General features: G+C 43.7%; 1 pseudogene across 1 annotated transcript; it reads right to left on the bottom strand.

Annotated features, from left to right (window-relative positions):
* Window positions 1-13068: 13068 nt before the first annotated feature.
* On the bottom strand, window positions 13069-15146 carry LOC109944045 (uncharacterized; annotated as a pseudogene). The gene is made up of 2 exons (NR_157335.1): window positions 14763-15146; window positions 13069-13370 (listed from the first exon to the last, which is right to left on the bottom strand). The product of NR_157335.1 is annotated as an uncharacterized protein (transcript).
* Between the last annotated feature and the right edge of the window lie 463 nt (window positions 15147-15609).

Genomic DNA, 15609 nt, shown 5'->3' with positions numbered 1-15609 from the left:
TTCGCCGTCTTCCGGGACGTAGCCCGAGTCCGAGCCCTGGGTCGGGCGAAGCGGAGTTCGCCGTCTTCCGGGACCTAGCCCGAGTCCGAGCCCTGGGTCGGGCGGAGCGGAGTTTGCCGTCTTCCGGGACTTAGCCCGAGTCCGAGCCCTGGGTCGGGCGGAGCGGAGTTCGCCGTCTTCCGGGACTTAGCCCGAGTCCGAGCCCTGGGTCGGGCGGAGCGGAGTTCGCCGTCTTCCGGGACTTAGCCCGAGTCCGAGCCCTAGGTCGGGCGGAGCGGAGTTCGTCGTCTTCTGGGACCTAGCCCGAGTCCGAGCCCTGGGTCGGGCGGAGCGGAGTTCGCCGTCTTCCGGGACTTAGCCCGAGTCCGAGCCCTGGGTCGGGCGGAGCGGAGCTTCCTATGGTGCCTTTGGCAGGGCCTGACTGCCTGTTAGTCTCACTCTGTCAAGTGGCACTGCAGTCGGAGTGGCGCAGGCGGCGCTGTCCTTTTGTCAGGCCGGTCAGTGGAGCGGTGAAGTGACGGCGGTCACTTCGGCTCTGCCGGGGGGTGTGCGTCAGGATAAAGGTGTCAGGCCACCTTTGCGTTAAATGCTCCTGCGATTCGGTCGGTCGGTGCGGCGATTTAGTCAGGGTTGCTTCTTAGCGAAGGCAGGGCCTCGGGCGAGCCGGAGATGTGTCCGCCGTTGGAGGGGGGCCTCGGGCGAGACGGAAATCCTCCGGGGTCGGCTGCCCTTGTCCGAGGCTAGGCTCGGGCGAGGCATGATCGAGTCGCTCGAATGGACTGATCCCTGACTTAATCGCACCCATCAGGCCTTTGCAGCTTTACGCTGATGGGGGTTACCAGCTGAGAATCAGGAGTAATGAGGGTATCCCTAATTATGGTCCCCGACAACGTCGACGCCCTCTCCCTCTCCCTCTCTGTGGCGTCCTTTCCACTCTCCCTCCCTCTCCCCTATAAATTTGACGTTGTCTCCTCTCTTCCATCCTCTCCTACTCGAGCTCTCCCTCATTTCATCGCACTCTCTCGCTCGCCGTTCGTCACCGAAGCCGCCTACACCGTTCACCGACGACGAGGACGCCCCGAAGCCCGACGTTGTGCTTCTGTCGACCTTCCTTCGTCCGTCCTCTGTTCACCGCTGCCGTTGGAGAGCTCCGGCAGGTTCGCCGCGTTTCTCTCCACTGTTTCCCTGCCATTCTCCATCTCCTCGTCGTTGGGAAGACGTCTGCCCATTGCCGGCCTACTGCTTTTGTTTATCGTGAATAACAGAGAAGCATTTGAGGTAGAATAAGGAAGTTTTGTGTGATACACCTAGAATTTGTAAATAATTGTGTATCGACCTGTGTAGCAGCTTCCTTATTAAATGAGTATTTCAGCTCAAATAGAATGAAGTTGTTTGTTAATTTCATGAATTCATGACGAACAATTTTGGTTAATGTTTTTTTATCAATTCCCATATTTAAGTTAATTTGTATAATGGACTAAGCGTAGTATTTATAAATAAAGAATTAAAAAGAAATTATAGGCCATATTTTTATACTAAAATGGTAGATAAATAATCGCATCCTTGATTAGAAAATGTAAATTAGTTTTTTATTAAGTATATGCACGTATGTAAGTGATGTTAGTAAAATACATTAGAGTTGTGTAAAATATTAAAATAGGTCAAGTCATGTTTGATTTTTTAAAAAATATAGTTTATATTATTGAACGTAATTTCCTTATTAGTGAATTGTATCATTTGTTCCTAAAATGAAATTAAAGTAATTAATAAATTAATTATCTTATCTCATAGATTGTTAATTAAATTTATATCTCAAATGTTCATAATTAGTGATTTAGACATGAATAGTCATTTTATTGAATTTAGTCCATGTTATATATCACTTGTTTTATCCAAAAGGAATAAAATGAAATAATTAGTATTTCTAATTTTCAAGCTAAATTTACGATTTGATTTACATTATAGTTACGAATCAACTTTTATTCTTGGGTGTCTTCCTTTGATGAGCATGATTTGTATAATGTATGTTTTATTGTTTGTTGAATGGTGTATGTTTATGTAATGGTGCGTGTTTATTTATTGGTGAATGATTTCTTTTGTATGTACGATACGCGAATCGATATTAGAAGATGATTGTGTCGTAGACGAACCAAATTTGTTTGAGGACGAACCGCAAGACACTTTTGAGCAAGGCAAGTGGATTCTCCCTCTGCATACTCTTTTTGTACCCAATCAATGCATATAATAATGTTTACTTTTTGATATACTGCATAATTTGACGGGTTTTACCTAATTAAAGATTTTCTAGATTTACCAACTGTATTCCTTGTTTACCCTAGGAAAATATTAAGCTTTGCAAATTTGTGCTACCGCTCAACTTAATAATTTTGATGTCACTCATTAATTGATATTAATATTCCAAAATTGAAATTGGCAATTATGATATTAACCTGATGGTTAAAACAACATTATTTCAAATTAATTGGAACATGGAGTGACCACCCAGGATAGCAATGCAACCACGAGTGCTATCATGGCTCTGGCTTTGGTAATTAGCTTTATATGCTTAGTGTCTGGCAACCTTACCTTAAATATGGGCAAGAGGGGGAGCGGTAGTGGTGGCAGCTCACGTTGACATGGGGATGTATTCTTGGCTAAGGTACCTCACCCAGAGGGCCTCCACACCGACTTTAGAAACCTTAGCGGGTTGCTTCGTATTAAGTGTATTTTGTGAAAGCCTCATAATGGATCCCTAGCCATTCACCTTGGTAGTGTTTACGGGTCCGATCAACCCAGGCTAGATGGGATACATGGCTTGTGGGTAAAGTTGTACCACCTCTGCAGAGTGTAAAACTGATATATCAGTCGTGCTCCCGGTTATGAGCAGCCTGGACTCCTCACATGATAATTGAACTTGAAGATGGAAATAAATTGAGATCCGATGATCTGCCAATAGTTTGCTTAAGTGGTTTCACTTAAGTGTTTTTGTTATACTCATATTCCTTTGTTTAAATGGGATACCTGAGATTCACACTTATTAGTAAGACAGGTGTTGTTAATAAAATGTTGATCAACTAAAATGCTTACTGCTTAACCTTAGCCTCACCTTGTTATACCTGCATTAATTTTTCCCCCACTTGCTGAGCCCCGACCATAAGTGAGCTCATCCTTGCTAATATTTTGATCAGAGGGTGATGTTGGAGACTTTGATGGAGATTTTGACGACAATGAATTCTAAGTCTAATGATGCGCTGGTCATATTCTCGTGGGAGATTGCCCCTGTTATTTAATTCCGCCTTACTTTGATGTGATACTTGTTAAAGATACAATGATTCAGATGATGTAATAAAGTATTCTACTCTCTTTACGCCTTTATTGCATTGTCTTTTGATATATTACACTTGTGACGTCAACATATGTGTGGAAATGGATCTTGGCACACATATGGTATGCGCTCGGTTCTGCCCCCTGGGACTGGGTGTGACAGAAGTGGTATCAGAGGGTGATGTTGGAGACTTTGATGGAGATTTTGACGATAATGAATTCTAAGTCTAACGATGTGTCGGTCATCTTCCTGTGGGAGATTGCCCCTGATATTTAATTCTGCCTTACTTTGATGTGATACTTGTTAAAGATACAATGATTCAGATGATGTAATAAAGTATTCTACTCTCTTTACGCCTTTATTGCATTGTCTTTTGATATATTACACTTGTGACGTCAACATATGTGTGGAAATGGATCTTGGCACACATATGGTATGTGCTCGGTTCTGCCCCCTGGGACCGGGTGTGACAGGAAGGGAGAGCGGGCGCGAGACGGTGCTGATAGGCGGGGACCGCCTGTTAGGGGAGGGCGGGCATGCGCGGGGCTAGGCTAGCTGGGCCGAAACTGCTTTTCCTTTTCCTGAAATTTCCTAATTGATTTTCTATTCTTTTCTCTAGGGCTTTCAAATAAAATTCAAATCAAACGCAAATTCAAACCATTTCAAGCATGTGCATCAAACAAAATAATAAATTAGGCTCAGCATGATGCAACATTTTATGACCCACATAGTTTTGATAAAATAAATAATTAATCCTCTCCTAATTAACTTAATTCTAGCCAAAATAAAGAGAGAGAGAGAGAGACAAGGGTAACACCTGAATTTGGTAGATATTTAGAAAGAAATTTTATACTCCCAAATTCAGGGTGTTACATAATTTCTCGTCATCAAAAAGAGCCCACAGACCTCCCTCTTCAAAGCACGACCCAACCGTCGGAGCAAGGATGATCCGATGAGTCCCCTCCTCTAACCGCATTCCATGCCGGAGACGGGACCTCTCCATTCCCATTCGGCGGTATCTCTAAGGGACCCCAGTGCCTTGTGAAGACTCACCAAGCATTCCCACACTTCTCTTCGACATCCTAATTCTTATTTTACCCCGCAGCTCATCTGGGACAACCCTAGGCAAAGACACCGCCACATTGGGGGCAACCCTAGGCGTAGACTCTGTGGCAGACAAATCTAGTGCCACAAAATAATCTAGGTCATCTTCCGAAGACTCGTCGTCCATTCCAGGAAATGGGCTCATCAACACCTCATCTTCCGAAGTCCATGACTCAACATCGAATTCGTCATCAAACTCGTCACTAATAAGAACTATCACGCTTTGACACAGTAATGATTCATCATTCCCATTATCACTGAAATTTGCTTGCGCAGGCCCAAGCACCGGAACTTGCGCAACAGCCGATCTTAAGTATCATACAAAACAGAAGACCATTAAACCACTCCTAGTATATTCTTTACACCTGCGCATAAGTCCCCACCGTCGTAGGGCCCTCAGTGCCACCTTCCTTGAGCAAGGACTGCTCATCCACTCCCGCCTCCACCTCGGCGTCCTTCCGAGCCACCAAGCTCTCTAGGGTGTGTTGGTCCGACACTTTATGGTGATGCGGAACTACAATCATGGTCCATGTTGAGACAGGATCGCTTGCTTTCATCGCTAGAGTCATTGTCATTGTGTCGCACGCGCCACTTGGGCTGATGGCGAAAAGCATGCCACGTGTACTCTAACTTCATGTGATCCACTCCTGTGGGTTGCGGACAATAGGGTTGTAGATATCGTTGAAGAGGGTGACCTTGTGGTTGCTCATGGACCTTGGATACTTTAATTGTTTGAGGGTGCGATAGTGTAGGATCGTATGACACTATAATAGGCAATCAAATGGTGGTGAATGATTGCGAAATCTTACAAATATTTATCCCACTTCCTCTTTATCACAAAACCAAAATAATGTACTTTTTTATAATTCTAGACAAATTGCTATTATGTTAGTAAAAACATTCCTAACCAAAACTCGTAACTCTGATCGATCTCAAAGTTTAATAGATTAAACTAGATAAAGTTATGAATCTAACCCAATTGAAATCACATTGATTGGACTTTAGGATATAATGTTATAAACGAAATAATCTTGTTGTTCTAGATATTTATAAAAATTAATCAAGATCTAATTTTGAAATTGATCAATAATCAGTAAAGATTAATATCCCAAACTTTGTACATAAGTAAATAGATGTTTTAGCAATGATCTAGATGAATCAATTTCTATAGCAACAATTGAAATCAAAGATTCAATCTTGAATCAAAACTAAGAATGCAATTAACCAACAAAGAGATGGGAAACAATATTGCCACTTTAAATGTGTGCTAGGATGAAGTCTCACACATATGATGACTCATGGTACAGAAACGAATGTCACATCTTTACTATATAATAGGAGTTCTATACAAAATAACTAAATAATTACATCATACGAAGACAACGATCCAGCAACCATAGTTGTCTGGGAGACGACTACCTAGACTTCTCATGAATCTCATCGTGATATCCTTCATGCTCCTCATCTTGTGGTACTTGTCCTTGACCAAGGGGTGTGAGTATAGCAAGAGTGAGCTCACATACGTTCATCACTCAACAAGTTGTGGGGAATAATGTGCATGACCTCACTTACAATGGGGGCTCATGTGAAGTGTAAGGCTTACCAAAGAGGATGGTTGAAGCTGAGCATTGCTTTTAAAGTTGGTCAAAGCTTTATTAGCAGTTACTAAGTATAAGTATATACCAATCCAAAAAATAAGATATCAAGATTAATAATAACACCCACAATGCAATGCAAATGACAAATTAAGTTTAGTTCCATAAATTACTCATGTGAGGGTCTGAGCCGCTCATGACCGCGAGCACGTCTGATATACCAGTTTTACACTCTGCAGAGGTTGCACATCTTTACCCACAAGTCATGTTACCCATTTGCCACGAGGTCATGAATCTCATACATCTGTACCGAGGAGACGAGGCAGGGTAACACTACGAGGCCTTTACAAAGTTCCACTAGCTTCAGAATACCCTCTACGGTTTCTGAGAAGGGCGACATAGGAATCCCTCGTCTGAAAGCCATCGCAACACGATCGACCCAAGAACCTCCCTATATCACACTCCTCTACCGCCCTTGCCCTTTCGGGTAAGGCAATCCTCCACTAGCTTTCCTAATTAGTCAGCCAAGAGCATCCCATACCACCCTTGTGGTAGCACTGTTTTTCCGGGTGGTTCTCAATGTTCTAATTAACACAATAATCTTGTCATGAACAATAATTAAATCAACAACAAAATTGGAACATGATCATATATAACATTAATTTCCCAAAACCAGGTAGAGCAATACCAATACTACCCAATAGTTCATTTGTTTGCAAGGTGTGGGATAAACAATGCTAGGGAAACCAATTAGGCCCGTCAAATTAACCTGAGCATGTCACAGTGATTAACAGGAACATTATTAGGTAAAGAAAAGTGATCAAATGCATAATTGCCTTAGACTTGAGATTCCCAGGTACTTTACCAATTTGGTCTTCGGTTGACTCGTAACCTCGCTGCTACTCGTAGCAATACATATAAATAAACAAGGAGTACATAAAAATAACAGTACACCAAACACGAGAACAAAAGGCGTAATAATATTCTACACGATGCTACGAGATCGTAGGTTCGAGAATCATTAAAATTGGAGTAATGGTTAAAAAGATATTTTTTCTAAAGTTTTAGGTGTTTTCACAACGAAACTATATTCTATGTTGATTAATATAATCCATGTGAGAAACCTATTACAAGGAAGTAATTAGTTCAACTTCAATCTAAGTTATAACTTGGTTAGAGATCATCTTCTAGTCAAATTATAATCATAGTCAGATTACTTTAATAAAAAGATTAATCTACTATTCTTAGGTTAAGTGAATATCTAATTATTAAAGCATGTGATATTTTACAAAAAAAAATGTTGTTACCGTGTAGCAAATATTTATACAAAGCTAACGCAACTTGAACGAATCAATTCGGAGTTAAAACATGCAAGTTATGAATTTTCTAGGCTTATTGGATTTATTTTTGTATTATAAATCATTTTCCAGATTTTTATTTACTTAAAACAAAAGCTATGGACTGTGATCATTATTTTCTAAAATCAGGGCTAATGTGTGAAAATATGGACCCGGTTTTAATTATTTCTGAACTAGAAAGGATGGCGGGTTAATAATAAAATTACCCCAGGGCTCTTTTGTTAAAAACACACGACTGAAAGGGTATCTGCACACTAGAGTCGTTGGATCCAGCACCGAGGGCCTGGATTAGATCTTACTCAACGCGAACCGGTACACAACGTAGGCCGCCCGATCTAAAATATACGACATCTATTCCTCTTACGCCATGATCTATTCTGAGCCACTCATCAGTCGATCAATGGTTAGGATCGTTTGCACGAAGGGGTATGCCAGGATCTAATCATAGCCACACACCCGCGATCTGGTGGTCTGGGGTGTTTCTTCCCTGCCCGAAGCCGGTCAACGGCAACACATAGGGCTACCGTGACAGCGATGCGACGGAGACAACGAATACCACGCGCGGTCTGCCGCGAACCCACGAAGTCCGGCAAGAAATCCACCGAGCTTCAGTTGCCAAATCCGCTCGAAAGCACGCCTACCACGCACGGTGCGACAAGGCAAACACCCGTGGCAGGTTGATGGGCTCCGAGCACCGGTGGTAGTGTTTTCTCGCGGCGCGGTTCGATGGCAATGGAAGGTCCCCACACCCCCCCCCCCCCCCCCCCCCCCCCCCTCCCATTTCTCTCTCCCCGGTGGTGGTAATCGGTTCTCTGGATTCAGGGCACGAGGTTAGGTTTTATGCTCCAGCCAAGGGGATTGAACAGAATGGGCGAATCCCGACCGAACCACACACAACAAACACGCGGACTCCGTAGGGGTTGTTACGACTTACGAGGCAGGAGAGCGAGATAACGAGGGGGTCCACGTGTCATTGACACGCGGTTTGGGAGGGGTGTTGGCACAGCGACTGCCACTTGGGGCCTGGTCAACAGCGTGGCTACGCGCGCGCGAGAGCGTGGGATGGATTAAGGGAAACATGGGCCAGGCGCGAGGAGGGAAGAGAGTGGAGTGGGCCGAGGAGAATGGCTGGGCCGACCAGGTGAAGGGACTGGCGGTTTCTCTTTTGTTATATTTTCTTTTCCTTTTTAAATTTCTATTCCAAATCCAAATCATAAATTCCAAATTTGTTCCAAATCCAATTTGATTTGGGATTCAAATTTTCCAAGTTGAGTACACCACAAACAAAACTCCTAGCATGAATGCAACTATTCTATTTTACTTATTTATTTTATCACTTAAACATAGAGGCATAAAAACATATATAATTCAATAGGAATGATTGTATTCCAAACAAACATATTCTTATCTTTATATATATATATATATATGTATGTATATATATATATATATATTTAATTAGAATTCCAGTTTTAGTATTCACACACACACACATATTATATGAACAATTTCATATTATCATTTATGTGTTCTAAGAAAGTATTTTCAAGGATATGAATACCTTTATCAAAGACATTTTAATTCACATCTTTTGGAGAACCTCTTTCAAATCCCAAAATAGATATTTTGGGTGTTACAACAATTATCCCGGAAGTGACCCTTCTCCCCACATGCGAAGCATCCTTTGCTTGTTTGCCTTTTCCCGTCAATGTTAAAGAGAAGATCCTCGACCCACAGGGGCACACCCATTAGATTAATCTTGCAAATCATCCTAATTACCTTTCCGATGCGTCAGATCATTTCTTTGTCCTCGGAGGATGATGTTGAGGCTTGATCATTTCTTCATTATCATCATCATCTTCTTCCTCCTCCTCTTCACTTGAGGAATTTGAGCTTGGAGCCTTCTTTTTGCCTTTCATCCTTTCTGTTCATCACATGCAAAAGCACTTGTACCAATATGGAGGCAATGGATGTGTCGCCCACCGACATGTACACGTAGAACGATTCGTTCGACCGTGGTGGAACCAACACTGAAGGTTTAGACAAATATTCCTTAATTTCTTTGAATGCCTTATGGTGGTCCGGTCCCCAATGGAACTTGTTGTGACTTTTGATTTTTACTAAACCCATGAACGGCTCAATCTGCCTAGATTGGTTGGAAATAAACCTTCTGACAAAATTGATATTGCCGATCAGCTGCTGGAGCTCCTTCTTCATGGTTGGTGGTGTCATTGTCTTGATTGCCTCTTGACTTTTCAGGCCGATCTCTATTCCTCGATCATGTACCAAGAATCCAAGGAATTGACCGGCCATCACCCAAAGGTACACTCCTTCAGGTTTATTTTCATCCCAAACATCCTAGTTAATTCTAGGACCCGACGCAAATCTTCTATGTGCCCCGAGTGGATGCAGATTTGACCACGACATCATCGATGTAGATCTCCACTAGTTTTTCAATCAGGTCATGGAAGATGTAGTTCATGGTGCGTCGGTACGTAGCTCCATCATTTTTTAACCTGAAGGTCATGACCAAGTACTCGAACAATCCTACCGAGTCGGGTACCCTGAATGTGGTATTATGCACGTCTTTTGGGAGCCATGAAAATCTTGTTGTACCCGACATTTCTGTCCATGAAGCTCAAGATCATGTGGTCGGCGGTCGTGTTGATTAATACTTCTATGACAGGCATGGGGTATTCATCCTTTAGTGTGGCTCTGTTGAGGTCTCTGAAATCCACCCATACCCGCCACTGACCATCCTTCTTTTGAATAGGCACTACACTAGAAATCCATTCAGCGTACCGGCATGGCCTGATGAATCACGCCTCTAGCATCTTCTCTACCTCTTTCTTGACCTCTTGTAGTACTTCATCTTTCATCAACTGTGCTCATTGCCGAAAAGGTCGAAACCCTTTCTTTAGGCAGAGCCGGTGTTCAACAATGCTCCTATCAAGCCCAGACATTTCCGTTTAATCCCACACAAAGAAATCTAAATATTCCTTCAGTAGGCTTGTCATTGGCTCTCGTAACTCTAGATCCAACCTCTTGCTGATGAATGTGGGTCGCGGCTTATCCCTAAGGCCAATGTCGACTTCTTCTAGCTCGTCAGCTAAGGTGAACCCGTATCCTAGTTTCCTAGCACTCTGCAAATCCACATAGTACATAGGCAAGGAGAAGGACTAAAAGAATTTGGGTCGATCGCATGGACCGTCTGCCTCATCATCGTTATTAATACTTGAACATTTACAGCAGGTTCGTGACCGGCTGTTAGAGCAGGTCTCATCATCATTTAATATCATACTTTTACATTTTGTTTTCTCTGGTCGATTGCTGGGATCAGCCTTTATAGGCGCATTTGTCGCTTCTTCTACTCCGTAAGGCCAATGGATAAGACCAGCCTCAACTCGCTTTTTGATTCTTCTACACGATCGCAGTGTTCCAAGTCGATCGTTGATATTGGTTCCTGTCCACCCGCATCCCACATGTTCATATCGGCAAGTAAAATTTTGCGCGAGTCATCCATGGGAACTACTTCCACTTTGTCTCCATCCCATTAAGTCAGGCATTGGTGCATTGTTGATGGGATGCAGCAGTTGGCATGGATCTAGTCCCTTCCTAACAGGACGATGTATGTCGTGTGGCTACTGGTGACGAAGAATGATGTGGGATGGTCTTGTGTCATGTTAGTATTGATCAAGTCTTCAGTAGATCGCCCCAAAAAGTGTAGCACAACATATGACATGATGTTAACTGTTGCTCCGGTGCTCACCATCATTCTGTTGAGGGGTTTACCATTGAGGTAACCCTTGAGGTACAGTGCCTTCAGATGCTTGTATCCCTTCTCTAGCGGCTTCTCGAATACAACTGGCTGCGGGCCGAGATCCATCTGAGCCATAGATGATTCTTTAGGTTTTGGTGCATGAAACTCTAAAGGGAGCACAAACACCATATTTATATCGCCCGATGGTGCTCCCTTGGCCTTCTCGTCGACTTCCTCAGTGGCTTCCCCGTTACCTTCCCCATTAGCTCTTGGTTCCTTGGGGCGCCACTCCCTCCTCTGAGGGCGTTGTTCTACTCTCCCTGGGTATCACACCTTGATCGCTAGGTCCAGACGCGCCTTTTTAAGCACTTGAAGGTATTTGACTTCAGCCTCTTCTAGGTTCCGCAACTACTGCATCCTACGCTTCTAGGTATGACTGAGGCCATCCGAGCACCACCGTGGTCGGTGACACTTATCTTCTTCGTCCTCAAGACCCCTTTTGCGCATTAGCCCGGTTCTCTCACCTTAGTGATGAAACAATAAGACTTCATTGGCCTCCCGTCTCCGTGGTCCGCATTTCGGGCAATTGCTGGCAGTGGGCAGACTCATGCTAGTGTTTTAGTAGTGTTTGAAGAACAGACAATGCTGGTGATCACGTGCGTCCTCCTGCCTCCTCAAGTGCTTCCCAATATGGCGCTCATATTCTTCATCCTTAGGTTCATGTTGGCGTCGCAGCCTATACTGGTACTCATATTTCTTAAGTAGATGTTCGGACGCTGGTCGTTGATATCGCACATGTTGGACCTGCTCATCAATGACATACTCCTTTTCATCCTTTTGGGGTTGATCGCCTGGATCGGCCTTATTTTTTCGTGTGACCCGGTGCCATGCAGGTCCTACCATGTTGATGTCGAACGAGAAGACTTGGTCTGCACACTCTACCATATTGATGCTTAGGAACGACTAGCTATCGACCTTCATGGTGAACTACTCTAGGATCAACCAATCCTTCTCGTTAGCCATTGATCTGTCGACGAAGTTCTTTGCAATCATTGGTGGTGTGTGTGAATGAGTTGTGCCACTTGCAGTAAGGTCTTCCCTATAGTTCTTTGTTGGAACTTGCTCTCCTGGGCAAGTTGATCCAACGGGAAAGTGGAAAGAGTGTTTGCAAAGCTTGTCGTGGGATGACAATAGCTCTATTATCTGGCCCTGTGTGGGCACTGTACGGGGGTATTTATAGGCACTCGAGTGACCACCCGTCCCTTGTAAAAGACATTTATGCCCTCGAGTGCCTAGTTTGTCCCCAGAATATTCCCACGAGGGGAGGTTACAAACAGTCATTACAGTAAAGGCTATTACAAACGTGGCTCGTAATACACTTATCCGCGTGGGGCCCGTTACAGTGGGCCGAAATTCGCATGGGCCTCCCATACGCGGTGAGGACGTGAGACTAGTAGACTTTGACAGAGCCTTCGTCTTCCAGCGGAGAATTCGAAGGGGGACCACGCCGTTCTTCATCCATTCCACGCCTTCGCCTTCACTACACGACGATTCATTTACAGCGACCTACGGTTGGTTGCTAAAATGGCCTTCAGCGACCTACCGTTGGTCGCTAAAAACTTTTAGCGACCCATAAGGATGGTCGATGTAAGTGTCGTCGCTAAAGGCTTTAGCGACCTACATCTTTTTAGCGATCGACCGTCCGTTGGTAATATTGTATATTTAGCGACCAACCGTGGGTTGTTGTACTATAGATTTAGCAACCAATCGTGAGTCGTTATACTATACATTTAGCAACCAACAGAAAGTTGCCCCTAGTTATAGTCGTTAATAATGATAATATACCATTAATGAGCATTCAACAACTGTTACATATACAAAAGCATCACAAATCACCAATTTTTATACACATAATCACATAGATATACAAATTTAATTAGTATTGCATAATGATAGATCCACATCACATAAACCATCAACAAGCACCACAACAAAATCATTCACAAAACCTACACATGTTATTATGTTTTGCACATATTTGCAAACACTTTACAAAATCATTCACAAAAGTACTAACGCTTCAAGTGATTCGCAAAAGCCTTCATAAAAGCACTCCAACTTCTTGTATCCTCTTGTTTTAAGGCACAAGCTTGTAGGGGTTGTGATGTCGCCACTTACTTGATGCTAACAAGACATTTCCGTCACCAAAGCCATCTTCAACACTTCGCCTATAAAAAAGATCAATTCTCTTTTTCAATTGCCTGTCTGCAAGACAAGTGATAATTGCAATAAGTAACATGATATGTTAACTAGAAGGTATGCTAGCACCAGAAACGACCAAAGAAGATGGTATGCTAGGAAAGATATTTTGGGAATAGCTTCTATTTATCCTAGGGAATCCCTTTGGCAAATTTAAGGTCAATCGGAGATGGTTTGAGTCTTTTTTTACTTTTGAAAGCATTTTTGCGGTGTTCTGAATCTACATGTACAACTGGGCAACAAGTGGAACTAGTAGAAATAAAAATAGTGTATAAATAAATGGACTAATTTAGAGAGCTGGTTGGCAATGCTCCGTATAAACATAGTCTTGGGGTGTTGATGCGTTTCTGTTTTTTACACGCAAAAGTTCTTTCGCAGTTCATTTTTACTAGCAAGTGCCGTGTGTAGAGTATCTCAAGTTTGGCAATGCAAATTTGCTCAAACGAACCATGCAACCCCTAGGCCAGGGTACTGCTAGATCTGTCACAAGAACTACTTGAGCATGTTGTGTATATATGTACGTCTGTCTAGCTATACACACAAATATTCATAGAAAATACAGATAGTTAAGCGGATGAAAAAAAAGAACCCAACGATATATCATGCATTCAAAGCTATTTTTATATGGAAGGAACGACATACCGAAAGATAGAAATAGAGTTACTAAAGAAATTCAGGTGCCCACTTTTCTGTTTTCCTGTTAGGCCTATGTTCCAAAACTACCGTGAAAAAATTGGCTTTCAGTTTATTTTTTTAGACTACCTGGCTGGCCAGACCTCAACTAATTAACACATTATGTGACATTGACATAAATATATTTAGATGACAAAACCAAAATTCAGCTAATATAAGTATAGCTGCCGACTACCAGAAGCATTCAAACAAAAGTTTCAGAAGGATTGGAGGGGCAACCCAAAGTCCATGGAAGGGTGGCATCAAACAAACAGCTTGGGTGTGGACAGCTCAAGATCTTGTTGGAGCTGATCACACAGTCTAGCATGAAGGGCCATGACATAACACTCCGCTTGATGCCGAGCGCTCCCTCCTAGACTGATCTGCGCCGATCAGCGTGGTGGTGTGCTGCCGTCTATCTGTCTGTCTGGCTCTCTCAAAGGCATAACACTATGCCTGCCTGTCCTCGATCGCCTTGTGTGTGTGTGTCCTTGTCTGTTCCGGCGTCGTCTTCCGGCCAGCGCCCATGTGCGCCATCGCTGTCCTGTCCCCGCGGTAAAACCGAACGCGCAAGCACACTCCCAGTCCCGGCAGCACCAATAAACTCAACCTCGCCGGCGGGCAGGGCGGGGTGAAGCAAAGCAGTAGACGAGAGTTTGGAAAGCGGGAGGTGAGGAGGCACGACGTACCGGGACGAGGAGGCCTAGCAGGGGAGATGCGATGCGAGGAGCTGGTGCCATAGTGGGCTACTGGTCACTGCCGGCGCGTTGTGCATTGCCCTGGTCCCCGCCTCCCCGGACCGGACCCCGGCCGCCCCCTCCCGCGGTCCCGCCCGGCCTCCGCTCCGGACTCTCTTGCATATGGGACTGTGAGATGACCCGCCGCGCGCCGCGTAAAAACCTCTGGGCATCGAGCCACTTCCGGGCGTGGCAGTGGCACTAGGGTCGGTGCAGGCACATCGGGGGAGGGCGGCTCGGCCAGGGCTCAGCCGTTGCTGCTCGGTCGGGACAGAGAGGAGCGAGGCGAGGGAAGGGAGGAGAGGTGAGGGGAGAGAGAAGAGGGAAGGGAGAGATAGAGGCGGCGACGGCTGGGAGAGAAGCCAGGGAGCGCGCGGCTGCTAGGGTTAGGTAGATGGGCCCTAGTGGGCCTTAGGGTTAGGGAGGGTTTTTTTATTTCGAAATGCATTTTAAATTACTCAAAAATTCATAAAAATTTACAAATAAATAATAAACATTTGAATACATTATTACGAATGCAAATAAATAATAAACATCTGAATAAAAATTTATTGTCCTATTTAACGTAATAACTAATATCATATAAGCACAAAGAACACAATTACATACTATAGTCATGTCCATACATAAACAAACCATGAAATAAACATACAAGCAATATTAAAAAGAAATAAATCACCATGCAATTTAGCGATCAATGTTTACTTGTTTTAATTAATTTTTAGTCACTAACATCTACATGTATGTTCTGGCTATAAGATTTGATAGTGATCCTTGCTCTATAGCGACCCACCGCTAG

Source organism: Zea mays, chromosome 2, assembly GCF_902167145.1.
Source record: "Zea mays cultivar B73 chromosome 2, Zm-B73-REFERENCE-NAM-5.0, whole genome shotgun sequence".
NCBI lineage: Eukaryota > Viridiplantae > Streptophyta > Magnoliopsida > Poales > Poaceae > Zea > Zea mays.
The sequence above is the reverse complement of the archived record's forward strand: the minus strand, read 5'-3'. Positions and strand labels throughout refer to the sequence as shown.